This window comes from Trichechus manatus, unplaced genomic scaffold (genome assembly GCF_000243295.1).
Source record: "Trichechus manatus latirostris isolate Lorelei unplaced genomic scaffold, TriManLat1.0 scaffold00055, whole genome shotgun sequence".
NCBI lineage: Eukaryota > Metazoa > Chordata > Mammalia > Sirenia > Trichechidae > Trichechus > Trichechus manatus.
In genome coordinates this window covers 15,318,205-15,333,329 of record NW_004443991.1, presented here as the reverse complement: position 1 = coordinate 15,333,329, position 15,125 = coordinate 15,318,205, and positions in this window count along the sequence as shown.

Here is a 15,125-nt window from a genome sequence, read left to right as displayed (position 1 = left end):
AATAATAGCAGGAAATGACTGACAAATTGTTGCCAAGTACAAGACCTGCCAGGCCTATTTTAATGAATAGCTAAAGATCACTGAAATTAGCACATTAATTGTATGCATGTAAATTACTTCTGCTAAGTACATTAAAATGTTGTTCTGTTTGTAATCATGTGGAAATTATTTGGTTAGTACACTCTTCAGAATTACTCATAAAAGACAAAAAAGTGAACTGCAACATTAGGATTTAGTCCCTGCCTAAATCCTAACACTACCAATTTCATGCCTCCACATTTTACCATGCAAAGTACTCATATCTTATTAAAAAAAAAAAATCCAAAATGCACATCTAATAAAATCTTCCAAGTTACCCCATTCCCTTATTTCTTCCAGAATCTCATAGAGAGTAAGATCTCATGTTACAGATTAAAGTCCTTGAGTTTGAATCCCTGCTGTACTACTTAATAGCCATGTGGCTTTGGGCACATCACTAAATAACTCTGAACCTCAGTTTTCTCATCTACCTTGCAGGATTGTTTGGAGGATTAAATGAAGTGATGTATTTGAAAAGTGTTTCTCAAACTTCCGGGATGATAAATATCACCTGGGGCACTTTTTAAAACCAGCAGTTTCCCAGACACTGCCTCCAAGGCCCTGAGGTTTCTGATTTTCAGTGGGCTACCAACTGCCCCAGGTGGTTCTTGTCATCCAGGAACACAGTTTGGAAGCACCTAGCTCGTCATAGTTTCTCTTCCGTCACATTCTGTGCACTATGTGTTGCAGTAGTGGCCAAGACAAACATGGGAAAAATAGCCTGGAAATATAGGAATCAAAAAGTCGTTACAGCATCCCTCCAGCTTTTCCTTAAATTCTTCCTGTGCAGGGGAGTTCACATAGAGCAGTTTTCTCCGCAGTTGAATGGTTCCGTTGGTTCAGAAGACAGATCTCTTATTGTGCAGGAACACATTTCTTTTCAACTTCTATCCATTGTTCTTGCCTGATGTTTGGAGCGCCGTGGAACTAGTCCACCCACCTGTCCATGTGACAGCTTTCAAACTTCAAAAGAACTCTCTTACCTCCTCCTGTCTTCTCTTTCCAGGCTAAATATACCAAGTTCCTTCCTCCATTGTTGGTCATAGAACATAGTTTCTATAGTTCTGGCAATGTTGATCTCCCTCCTCTGGAGCCACCTCAAGACTGTCCACTTTTATCCTAAAATGTGTTTTGTGACAATACTGGGTATACTGCTATACATTTCTGAACAGGACAGAATATAGACAAACCATATTTCTATGGAAAATGCTTAAAATAGCCTTACCTGAAAAGAGTGATGGATTTGAGTCAGAAATTTCTAACCCCAGTTCTTTGACCTCCTATGTGACGTCAAGTGAGTCACTTAACATTTCCAGAATGTTAATGACATTATCTTTTCAAACTATGTAGCAGTATTCGTCTACTTACCTCACAGAGTTTTCAGAGGATAAACTATAAAAGAAAATGGTTTGAATGAAATGTGCTGATTTTATGACCAAATCAATAATAAAACTATGTTCAAAATAGTACACCCTTATCTTAAAATTAAAATAAAAAAGAAAATATTTGTCACCTGCAAACTCTATACAAAATAAGAGCTACTGAATTTCTTAAAATTTTTTCTTGCTGTCAAGCCAGGTTGCCTCATGCTGTGTTTGTGCAATTGAGTTTTCGAAATGGAATGCTGAGCTTTATGATTTTTTTTTTTTACATGCAAAAAAGTCTTTACATACATGATTCCAGGAGTAGTTTAGTGCATAGCCTGGAGCCTGGACTGTAGTGTACAATCTTAAAGGTATGTTTAGGTTTGAAGGGAGATATGGACAACGCTCCCCTTCCCCCTCTTCTGAGCTTGCTGGAATTCTCTTTAGGGAGGGACGTGCAGTTTGCAGGAGTACCTTATTCCTCAGTTCATTTCAGAGACTTTATTATCCGTACTTTCCTCTCCTTCTCTTTTTCCTTTTTCTTTGGGTGATCTTAAGGTTGGTTTAGAGTAAATGAGAAGTAGGTCTCCTAAAATATTAGGACTTAGATTAATGGGAGAAAGAGACTTATTGTAAGTATGAAGATTTAGTCTTGCTTATGTTTTCAAATAATATTTGAATATACAAGGAAGTATTTTTATGTGTAATGGTGAGAATAAAAAGCAGGATACAAAATTACACACATGGCATGATCACAGGTATGCAAAATGAATATATACTTATGTATATGGAAAAATAAAGAAGACTGAAGCAAATAACCCTAAATGTTAAAAGTGATTATTGCTGGTTAGTGAGATTATAGGTGTTTTCTTCTTATTTTTATATGTCCTATATTTTTCAGTTTTCTGCAATGAGCACGTATTACTTTTATACTCAGAAAAAGGTTAACAAGAAAATGAAAGAAAGCTTTGCTGCTTGGTAAAAAGTTGATGTTTGTATTAGAAACAAAATTTCATGAGTACATTTTTACTAGTGCCAATTTCAGAAGGTGGGAAAAGGACTTTCTCTGATTCGTCTTCATTTCATTTCACATGACATGTAGGGGCCTTTTTTAATGACGGATTTCAATGAGGGAAAGGCACCTGGAGCAACAATCAAGGGGTATTGCATTACACTGTGACAAAATCTTTAGAAACGGTTTTTCTGTCTGGGCCTGCAAACAAACAGCAACAGGTATAAATCCTTTTTTTTTAAAGTAACTTTTAAGCAGACTTCTACCGCTAGAAATACCCATTAATTATATTTTAAAAAAAAGTCTGGCCTACTTCCAAATAGGATTCTCATTTCCACAGTAATTCTTCTGGTCTTTTGTCTAAAAGTAGGAAGTCAGAGCACTGCTACCTGGCCGCTAGACTGAAAGCTCCATGAAACTAGGACTATGTTTGCTTGTTTTTAATTCATCTGTGTGTCCCCAACAGCTAGCGCGAGGCCTGGCCCTTCAGAGGTGCCAGCAGGACAAGATGGAAGCAAGCCCTTAAGCTGGCTGAATAGGATACAGAGCAGAGCTCTCTTCTCTTTTCTCCTGGGTCACCAGTGTCTGGGAAAAGGATAGAGAAACCCTAAGAGACCTGGGCAGAAGGGGACTGAGTTGACTCTGCCATAACGTGGGCACTTGTGAGAGGAAGTGGTAGTTGGGCCTGAGGAATCAGGCTGGATTCTCCTCTACACTGATACTGAACAGTGGGACTTCACATTTGAGAAGTAAGCAGCAAAGACCATTATTAAAGCTCTCTGCTTATCACTTTTTAAGGAAAGGGATGGAGTGGCTTACAGATGGCTGTAAACTCACTCTGAAATGGCTGAGAAAGGATTGGGGCAGGGTCCAGCCTGACAAAATAACAAATCTCAGAGTCCGCGTATACCAAGAATTACCGGAACAGGTGAGCAAGGCAAAAAGGGATGAGGATTGGGGAATGAAGCTCAGTGAGATTTCAGATTGAGCCCCATATTATATTATTATATAAACTTCATAACACAAGAGTATCTTGCCTAAATATCTAAGGCATAAATAGAAATTAATTGCAGTACACAGTTGTTAATTATCAGCTTTGGAGCATTCCGGAAGTTGCTCATGAATACCTACTGAGCCAAAGATCACTCATTCATTAGGACATGCTGATGTCGGCTGTGAAGACACTTGCCAGTTGTTTATGCTTGTTGCATCTACGTGGTTCTAGTGGTCCAGGCTGCCACTGGTCATTGTGCTTGTATAGGATAGGCTGCTACAGCATAAGGGGGCATGCTTGGCTTATGAAACTACTCTTCATTTAATGAGGGTTCACACCAGAAAAGAGGGAGATCCCGGACTTCTAAGGATGGCCCTGTGGCAATTCTCTCCTAAATGCATTGGGCCACGGGTATGGCAGACATTTTTGTGTGTGCGCCAATTTATGGCGGGCAGTAGATCATAGTGGGGTGCTAACTATGTAAATAACTTTTATATTGCATTTTTATTATCAGGGTTCAACACTTTAAGGCCCTGTTAGAAGCTATTGTTCTCAGAAGAAATGACAAAGACCAGAAAAATGTCTTTATTGTTCTTTACAGGGCAGACAAGGGCAAAAAAATTTCCTTTTTTTTTTAAATCTCAGAGATGAGAAGAATTCAGAAAGGTAGGTCATTCTCATAGATTAAATTTACATACTAATGAAAAGAAAGAAAAATACAGAAAGGATTGCTTTTTTCATTTTCTGTGGGCAGGGGAGCAAAAATAGCCTATCTTTCTTACTCAAGTCGAGTTCATTAAAACAAAGCTTGCGTGGACTTTTTCCTAATTATTTTTGTGGTGGTTGTACAGGGATTTGGTTTAAATAAGAGTGCTACTACTTGTTGTTTAAAAAGTGTCTAGATACTTACAGTGATTGTAATAATATCTGAACTGCATGCCTGAGTTTCCTGGTCTTGTTATTGTCAGGTCCTTCCTGTTCTCCAGTCTTTGCAGCCTTCCTCTCATCATGACTGCATCCTACTCGTGGAGCCTCCTACTCCAAAGGTCTCTGTGGCCAGGCTTGACCTGGAAGAGGAGGCATTTAAGGTGCTCTAACCCAACACTTTTGTTCCTTACATCATTTCAGTCTGGCTTCTCATCTGCTTATGCCATGATTTCTAGAGTTGTATATGTCAGTTGTCCCTTGGATTCATGATCTACCTTGCACTGCAGTTCTTGTAGCTAGATTCTTGTCTCGTTCCCAAGGACTGAGTCCCTATCTTAGGAATTTTACCAGGTTTGCCCAGGTCCTCTAAGAACACCTAAGACCCCACCTCACATTTGCCATTTCTCCTCTTTCTCAGCACAGGGTTCCATTGCCTGCACCATAGGCTGACTGAGGCTCTGCTGTCTCAGATTCAGCTGTCTGATGCTGACTGCCTAAATTTTGGGACATAGTTTGCTTCTGGATTCCTTGGCACCCTCCTGTACTTTCATACTGAGTGAACTTCCGCTATTTCATGTTTGCTTCCTGATGCCAATTTCCTTGCTGGATTACCAACATATTCTTCAGATACTTTGTTCTGCCTGCCAGACTGCACATCTTCCCAGCACCTGCAGCCAGGCTATCCTCCCTGATGGGCAGGCCTAGTTTCAGGTTCCAGATACTTCCATTATGACCTACTCATGCAGTTGCTTGGTTTAAACCTGAAAAATTGATTCATTCATTCTAGAAATGTAAAATTTGTCCTTCAAAATGTTTATGTTTCAATCACTGTAGTCTAATCATTTTATTCCATTTAGGTGGTTTTACATTTAAAGAATTTTTCCCACATTTTTTATTACCCTATGTGAGTTATGAAAATGATTGCCTTTCCCCATTTGCAGGTCTTTTAAAAATCAAATACAAATGAATCTCACTTTTAATGGAAATTATGAGTAAAATTCTCCTGGGAGGAATTTTATAGTTAAGGGTACAATAGTCTAGCAGTTCTACTCTGTCCTATAGGGTCACTATGAGTCAGAATCGACTCGATAGCAACGGATTTTTTGGTTTTGATAATCTAGCTAAATTTTTTCTGTTTCTGTTCTCATGTCCAAGATAGAAATGCTAGGCCTATTTATTGTGCTTATTTACTGCCTTCAGTGGAGGCCTAATCTAGGTAGGAGGTGCTAAAGGGCAGGCAAAGAAAATAGATGTCTGTGTGAGTGTGTGTGTGTGTGTGTGTGTGTGTTTGTATGTGTTGGGAGAGTGAGGGGCAAATAAAGGGGAAAGCAGCACTGTCCATCTGACAAAAGTAAAAGAATCCCTGTTAATGTAATAGCTATACCAATGTGAGCACTTATTATGGTGTATCTGGCAGTGTACTAAGCACTTTGGTTACCTTATTTAAGCACTCTTAAGTTGACGCTAAAGGAACCCTTGTAGTGTAGTGGTTAGGTACTCAGCTACTAACCAAAAGGTCAGCGTTTGGAACCCACCAGCCCCTCTGTGGGAAAAAGATGTAGCGTAGCACTCTGCTTCTGTAAAGATTACAGCCTTGGAGCACTGTTCACAGTAGCAAAAAGATGGAAACAACCTAGATGCCCATCACCAGATGAATGGATAAAGAAACTATGATACATACACATAATGAAGTATTACACAATGATAAGAACAATAATGAATCTGCCAAGCATCTCATAACCTGGATGAATCTGGAGGGCATTATACAGAATGGAATAAGTCAATCTCAAAAGGACAAATACTGTATGAGACCACTACTGTAAAAACTCATGAAAAGGTTTACACATGAAACAATTTTTGATGGTAACGAGGGAGGGAAGGGATGGGAATGGAAAAACACTAAATAGACAATAGCTAAGTGGTAACTTTGGTGAAGGGTAAGACAGTACACAGTACTAGGGAAGCCAGCACAACTTGTACAAGGCAAGGTCATGGAAGCTCCATAGACACTTCCAAACTCCCTGAGGGACCGAACTGCTGGCCTGAGGGCTGTGGGGACCATGGTTTCAGGGAACATCTAGCTCAATTGGCATAACATGGTTTATAAAGAAAATGTTGTACATTCTACTTTGGTGAGTAGCATCTGTGGTCTTCAAAGCCTGTGAGTGGCCATCTAAGATACTCCACTGGTCTTACCTCTTCCGGAGCAAGGGAGAATGAAGAAAACTAAAGATACAAGGGAAAGATTAGTCCAAAGGACTAATGGACCACAACTAACACAGCCTTCACAGACTGAGTCCAGCACAACTAGGTGGTACCCAGCTACCACCACTGACTGCTCTGACAGGGATCACAATAGAGGGTCCAGGACAGAGCTGGGAAAAAATGTAAAACAAAATTTTAACTTACAAAAAAAGACCAGAGTTACTGGTCTGACAGAAACTGGAGATACCCGAGAATATGGCCCCCAGACACCCTTTTAGCTCAGTAATGAAGTCACTCCGGAGGTTTACCTTTCAGCCAAAGTTAGACAGCCCCATAAAACAAAATGAGACTAATGAGGCACAACAGCCCAGGGACAAGGACTAGAAGGCAGGAGGGGACAGGAAAGCTGGTAATAGGGAACCCAAGGCTGAGAAGGGAGAGTGTTGACATGTCATGGGGTTGTAACCAATGTCATAAAACAATATGTGTACTAACTGTTTAATGAGAAACTAGTTTGTTCTGTAAACCTTCATCTAAAGTACAATTTAAAAAAAAAAAGATTATAGCCTTGGAAACTCTGTCCTATAGGGTCGCTATGAGTTGGAAATAACTTGATGGCAACAGGTAAACAGGTACTAATTTGGCTCCCACTTCACATGTAAGAAAACTGAAGTTAATTAATTTACCTGAGACCACAGAGAAAATAAGTGTTGGATTAGGGATTTGAACCCTAATAGTGTGACTGCAAATTTGTATCTTCCAGATTATATTACCTTCTTGTTCTTCACTTTGACAGTAGAGATTTTTTTTTTATAAACCAAGAAGTAACGGAGAATATAGGAGAGATAACGTTCAGTAATTATATTTTTCAAGGGATTTTTTATACAGTATTTGTTTTTATCCTCAGAAAAAAATTAAGTGGTATTATTGTCTCCATTTAAGAACACAAAACAGTCAGAAACATCAAATGACTTCATATTGTCATAGGTAACTGTGGTTTCTTCATTTAACTGCTGTTTGCTGTTCCATTGTGAGAGTCTACCACAATGTCCTGACAGTAGGCTTTTGGACTTTTCTCCATGCTTTTGTTATTGTAAATAGTGCCTCTGTGAGCATTTATGTGTGGTTTTCTAGTGTACCTTTTGCATAAATTTTTCAGGTATATACCAAAGAGTGTGTATGTTAAAAATGAACATTTAAGGCAATAAATACAAAAGGGGACCGTGCATAGAGTAATGATGAGAGTGTTTCATGAGCCAATGACTTTGATTAAACTAATTCTTTGAACCTGAAGTTAAAAAAAAGAAGAAAAAAATGTAAATCTGAAGCCCTTCCGCCACCCCAAAACCCAGTCACGTGGCTTGTTGACTTGTCCAGGTAGCAGTGGTTGGTAGAGCTGAGACTCAAACCTAAGTTCTGTAATTTCAGGTTGCCCTTAGGACTGTCTCACTTGAACACATGAACTTTATTATCCTCACTATTCTACTTGGGTGGCCGAAGAACTACACACTAAACAGGTTCAGAGGAGAGATTATACACTACTAAGTTCCAAGTCTGTTTTAACAGAAGAGATTCGGTTTTGAGAAATTACTCAAGAGTGCTTATATTGCTTCACCTATGGGCATGTGTGCTGTTAAGCTTGAAATGAAAGGAATGGCTTTGTGGTTTAGTTTCATGAGGGAACCAAAGACAGAGTTATGAACCAGTGCATATAACATTGAAGGATCACAATTTAAAGTCCAATAATTTTTGCCATTTATCTTCACCAGAGGATCTCAAAGAGTTTTATGAGAAATTATAGACTAGGAATTTTGAAGAGTTATGTGCAGTTCATGGTTAAAAAAGGAAGTGCTAAAGTTTTCTGGAATGCTCCAAGGCTGTCATTAGAGAAAGCATGAAGAGAGCCCAGGATTATTGACTCTTTGGCTAGGAACCTGGCAAGATTAGATGGGACCCAAAGAGTCAGCAATTCTGAATGGCTGCAGCTTGCCTTGAGTGGCAATATTCCTTTTCCAGAGGCCTCACTGATTAAAAAAGGTCATAGAGGAGCCAACCTTAAGTGTTATCCCAAAACCTGTAAGAAACAGTGATATTGCAGTGGTCAGATTAGCATAATTTTTGTAGTTTCTGATTTTTGTTTTTCTTTAATGGGAATTTTAAGCACTGTAATGATGTATGCCAACATCAGAGATTTTTAAACATCACAGATACAAAAGATTATCTTCAATTATGTTTGGGAGAAACTCTACTTGAAACATTTAGGTTAGTAAATAAAGACACCAAGTTAATAGAGTTGGAACCGACTCGACGGCACCTAACAGCAACAAGTTAATAGAGACTATTTTGAGACCAAATATGAAATACTATAAAACTTTGGTGATCTGTATGCTTTCTGGTGGCTGGCCAATAGAATTTTTAATTGAATTACTACAGAAAATTCAGCACAAAAACAATATCAGATTTAACCACCCATAGAGTGTGTTGTTACTGTTTTATTAGGCCAAATACAAGGTCACAATATCTCTTTTTCTGTGTTAATTTTCAGCCCAGAGGGGCAAAGTTGTAAAATGAGTTGATGAAACTTTCGAAAAAGGCAAGAATTAAAAAAGGGATAATATTCAAATAAAATAAAAGTTTTAGAAAAATAAAAGTAGGTCATGACTATTATATGTGAATTCCTAGCCTTTTAATTGTTCAAAAGCTTCTTTGATTTTCACTCTTCGAAGCTTGTGACTAGTCTGAGGTTGAGACTGAAAGAGAATTTGGGGGCAGGTGCAGAGGTACTCATGGAGAAAAGACCTACTGGTGAGCCTAGTATCAGTCAGATCCATGTTTCAGACATATCGACCTCTGGCCATATCCTCCTAAAAACCCAAAATGTAGCTGTAGGGCAGCACGGCTGGCCGAGCAGCCCAGCAGATGGTCAGAGTCCATACGTCTTCATTTGGACATATTAAGTGGCTAGAGATTCCTATGTTTTTTTTTTTAAATCTATTTAGAGTCTGTGTGTCATTGTTCAACTGAGATCATCTAATTCAGTGATTCTCAAGTGTGGTCCCTGGACCAGCAGCATCAACATCACTCAGGAACTTGTTAGAAATGCAAATTCTAGACCCTACCCAGACCTACTGAATCAAAAACTCTAGGAATGGGGCCCAGCGATTTGTTTTTTAAAAGCCCTTCAGGTGATTCTGATGCACACTAGTTAGAAAACCACTGATTTTAAATTATGCTCAGCAGTGTGAGGTTTTTGGTGACCATATGAATGAGCTCCTACCTTAATGACTGATTCATATTAGGCTTTCCAAAAAATGTTACCCTGAAAATGTAAAATACCCGTAATTTGTAATCTGACATTCTAAAATGTTTACTATCGTATTTTAGTCTCTTTTTACTGTATAATCAGGAATGAGTAGTTGCCCTCACAGATATTCATTTTCTTTCCCTTTGAGACTTAACTCTTCAGCTTTTCATTTAATATGAATGGTCGTCGTCAAAGAAAATTGTTGTCTGATTCTTCAGTTATTTAATTCTCTAGAGAGTCACTGAGAAGCAAAGTTGATTTATGCCAATCATTTCTTCCCCATTTGTAAAGAGGCATAGTCATTTTACTGTCAATAACAATTAGTGAAATTTTTCTCTATTCTCTATTACAGGACTAGCCAGAAGTTTAGTGGCCAAGAGTCTGTTGTTTTAGGACTACTAAGTTGGCTTTGAGTCTGCATAGGCAGCATATCTGTCCAAGGCTTTGCTTAAAATAATATGTAAAAATGGAAAAATCAGTCACAAAGAAAAGTTTAACTGTAACAGGTTTGTGGTACAAATAGACTCAAATTGTGACATGTGAATTCATATTTATTATACACCCAATAATTTCTAATGTATGGATCTAGGGGGATCATGGACTCTGGATTCAGTGAGGCTCATGTCAGGCAAAAGATCCCTGTCGGTAGAACACCATTCCTGTGTCAACTCACAGTGTGGAGGGGACTACTCAGGGCATAGGCACCAAGGGTCAGGGCCTGGAGTTACCTGGGTGTGTGCCCTATTGGAATGAGATAACTGATTCTGGGTGAAACTTGAAATTCGTGGATCACTGAGACTTTGGGGAGGCTCGGCATGCATTGGGGCAATGGGATCTGGGAGACAGAGAGGTCTGGTGGGGGGCAGGAGGGAAGTGGGCCTGGCTGGAGGCAGTGTCTGAGGAACTGTAGGAACTCCTTAGGTAGTATTCCTTATTCTTATGATTTTAGTGGAGGGGTAGGTGAGGTGGGAGAATGATTCTAGATTAGAATTGGGCTGAGTGGTGTTAACTGATGCCTGACAAGCTCTTTTTGGAGTGAAGCCAGTATTGCCATCACAGGCTAGAGTTGTAGCTGGATTTATGGCTCTGAGTTCTTGGCCAGAGTTGTTCAGCTTTGTCCCCAAACTATAGTATGTCTGTTCAGTCATGGAGCGGCCCAAATAGAGGAGAGAATTGGCCTCTACAGACCAGGCCTAAGTAACAAAACAGAACAAATAAACTGAGTCTAGAAATCATCCATGTTAGGAGCAGCCTCTAAAGACCTGCATTTTGAAGTCAGCCAATATTGACTGAACACCTACCAGATGACAGGCACCATGGAGATGCTGGGAAGAAAGCGATGAGTGAGAGTTCCTGCTCTCAGGAAGTTCTGAGCTAGTGAAGGAGACAGATATCTAAACAGCTTATTATAATTTAATAGGATGGTTATTATAGGTATAGAATGCTGTGTGAGAATTGCAGTCTTTTTTTTTTTTTTTTTTCTGTCTGCCTGAGTATGTCAGCTAAGGCTTCTTAACCAGTTGATTCTGACTCATAGTGACCCCATGTGCATCAGAATAGAACTGTGCTCCATAGGGTTTTCAGAGGTAAATTTTTCAGAAGTAGATCACATGGCCTTTTTTCTTAGACACCTCTGGATGCACTGGAACTGCCAACCTTTCAGTTAGCAGCTGAGTATGTTAACCATTTGTACCACCCAAGAATCCTAAGCCCTCTTAGAAGAGTTGCTACTTAGCTGGGCCAGGTAGTAAAGAGGGGAAGGGGCATTGCAGGCAAAGGGAAGAGTGTTTACAGGAATATGGCACTTTCAGGAAATGGCAAGTGGTCTATTTTCATAGGAGTATAAGATGCCTGAGGGTGAATTGTGGAATTGAAGTTGGAGAGAGAGCATGGAGTCAGATCAGAAAGAACCTTGTGTGTGATCTTGCTAGGGAATGAGGGAGCAGAGCTCTAAACCGGAGTGACATGGTCAGATTCATTTTGGAAAAATTATTCTGGTTCCTGTGTAGAGGGTAGATTAAATGGAGCAGAGACCAGACTTAGGAGTAGAAACTTGAAAAAATACAATTGAGGCAGGATGAGGGCCTGACTTAGGGCCATTGGCAAGGAGGTGGAGAAGCAAGGTTGACTTTTAGAGGCTTTAATTTGCTATCCTGACTTCTCCTTTTTAGTCCTGTCCCCACCCCTTTGAGGCATCTGTGGTTGCTTCTTCACTAATTGCTTCTGTTAGAAGGGAAGGAGAGAACTTGAGCCTACATTCTCTCATTTATTACAGGAAGCTTTGTCCCCTCTCATAAATTTTACCAAACTTTCCTAATGGTATGGAACTAAAGTAATAATAAAGAATTTTATGTTAATAGTAAATAAATTCTCTCCTTAGATACCATCTTTTGTGACAAGTACTGTCCTTTGAACTTAGCATGTAATTAAAGTGGCTTACATCAAATGCATTAATACATTCATGAAACTTATTGACATTTACTGTGTAAAGGTACTGTTATCTTTGCTGAAGTATAACCAAGAAGTACTAGATGTCCTTTTGCTGAATTTACCATCCCTGCTTTGTTCTCTACAGCCACAGACCAAGGAACTTCCTAAAAGTATTTGGTTCATTCATTTACTCATTCATCCATCTATTTAATCCATCAGTCAGCAATTAAAAAAAAAATTTCCCCCTTTATTTGAAAACACACTTAATAATGCATTATTTTACAATGATTTCATGTCATACAAAGCAAAGCCTAATGTGATCAAATAAATAGTCATTGGGATGTCACACAGTGGTGAGCAGACACTGCGAGGTGGGGCACACAGGGGAGGCCTTCAGTTGGGATTGACAGCCAGAGGGCCTGGGCAGGCACCTGTTCATTCAAAGAGACATGTTCTCGGTGAGCTTACATGACTACTTTTTTTTTTTTTTTTTTTTTTTTAGTATTTTATTATGTTTAAGGTGAGAGTTTACATGGCAAATTAGGTTCCCATTTAACAATTTCTGCACAAGTTATTCAGTGATAGTGGCAACATTTTTCACAATGTGTCATTATTCTCATACATTCCATTCTGGTTGTATTCCAGTTTGCCTGCCCCCTTACCTTCTCATCTTCACATTAGAATAATTTCTTTTCTTTATTTTATTGTGTAATTTAAGTGAAAGTTTACAATTCAAGTTAGTCTCTCATACAAAAATTTATACATAAATTGTTATGTGACCCTGATTGTTCTCCCTATACTGTGACAGCATACTGCTCCCTTCTACCCCTGATTTCCCGTGTCCATTCAGCCAGCTCCTGACCCTGTCTGCCTTCTCATCTCACCTCTGGACAGGAGAGGCCCATTTAGTCTCATGTATCTACTTGAGCTAAGAAGCACACTCTTCACGAGTATCATTTTATGTCCCATAGTCCAGTCTGATCTTTGTTTGAAGAGTTAGCCTTGGGAATGGTTTTAGTTCTGGATTGTCAGAGAGTCTGAGGTCCATACTTTCTGGGGTTCTGTCAGACCATTAAGTCTGGTCTTTTTACTAGAATTTTCTTCTGCTCCATCAGGGACTGTCATTGTATTCCCTGTCAGGGTGGTCATTGGTGGTAGCTGGGCACCATCTAGTTCTGTCTCAGGCTGATGCAGTCTCTGGTCTATGTGGCCCTTTCTGTCTCCTGGGCTAATACTTTCCTTGTGATTTGGTGTTCTTCATTCTCCTTTACTCCACGTGGTTGGGACCAATGGATGCATCTTAGATGGCTGCTTGCAAGCTTTTAAGACCACAGATGCCACTCACCAATGTAGGATGCAGAACATTTTCTTAATAAGCTTTGTTATGCCAATTGACCTAGATGTCCCCTGAAAGCAGTGGTCCCCAAGTTGCACCCCTGCTACTCTGTCCCTCTAAGTGTTTGGTTGTATTCAGGAGACTTCTTAGCTTTGGTTTAGTCCAGTTGTGCTCACTTCCCCTGTAGTGTTGTGCTGTCCTTCCCTTCACCTAAGATAATTCTTGTCTACTATCTAGTTAGTGAATGCATCTCTCCCTCCCTCCCCACCCTCGTTAACTATCAAAAAATGTTTTCTTCTGTGTTTAAACCTCTTCTTGAGTTCTTATAGTAGTGGTCTTATACAATATTTGCCCTTTTGTGACTGACTAAATTCACTTAGCATAATGCCTTCCAGATTCCTCCATGTTGTAAGATGTTTCACGGATTCATCATTGTTCTTTATCTTTGCATAGTATTCCATTGTGTGGATATACCATAATTTGTTTATCCATTTGTCTGTTGATGGGCACCTAGATTGTTTTCATCTTTTTGCTATCATAAACAGTGCTGCAGTGAACATTGGTGTGCATATGTCTATTCATGTGATGGCTCTTATTTCTCTAGGATATATTCCAAGGAGTGGGATTGCTGGAACATATGATACTTCTATTTCTAGCTTTTTTAGGAAGCACCAAATCAATTTCCAAACTAGTAGAACCATTTTACATTCCCACCAACAGTGTATAAGTGTTACAGTCTCTCCACAAACTCTCTAACATTTATTATTTTGTGTTTTTTTGGATTAGTTCTAGCCTTGTTTGGGTGAGATGGTATCTCATTGTAGTTTTGATCTGCATTTCTCTAATGGCTAATGATCGTGGGCATTTCCTCGTGTGTCTGTTAGCTGCCTGAGTGTCCTCTTTGGTGAAGTGCCTGTTATGTCCTTTGCCCATTTTTGGGTTATTTGTCTTTTTGTTGATGAGGTTCTGCTGTATCTTGTGGATTTTAGACATTAAATGCTGAACAGATTTGTCGTAGCCAAAATTTTTTTCCCAGTCTGTAGGTTGTCTTTTGACTCTTTTGGTGAAGCCTTTCGATGAGCTTAATTGTTTGATTTTTAGGAGCTCCCAATTATCTAGTTTCTCTTCTGGTGTTTGTGCATTGTTAGTTATAGTTCGTATTCTGTTTATGCCATGTATTAGGGCTCCTAGCATTGTCTCTATTTTTTCTTCCATGATCTTTGTCGTTTTCAATTTTATATTTAGGTCTTTAATCCATTTTGAGTTAGTTTTTGTACATGGTGTGAGGTATGGGTGTTGTTTCATTTTTTTGCAGATGGATATCCAGTTATGCCAGCACCATTTGTTAAAGAGACTGTCTTTTCCCCAGTTAACAGACTTTGGCCTTTTGTCAAATATCAGCTGCTCATAGGTGGATGAATTTATGTCTGGATTCTCAATTCTGTTCCATTGGTCTATGTATCTGTTGTTGTACC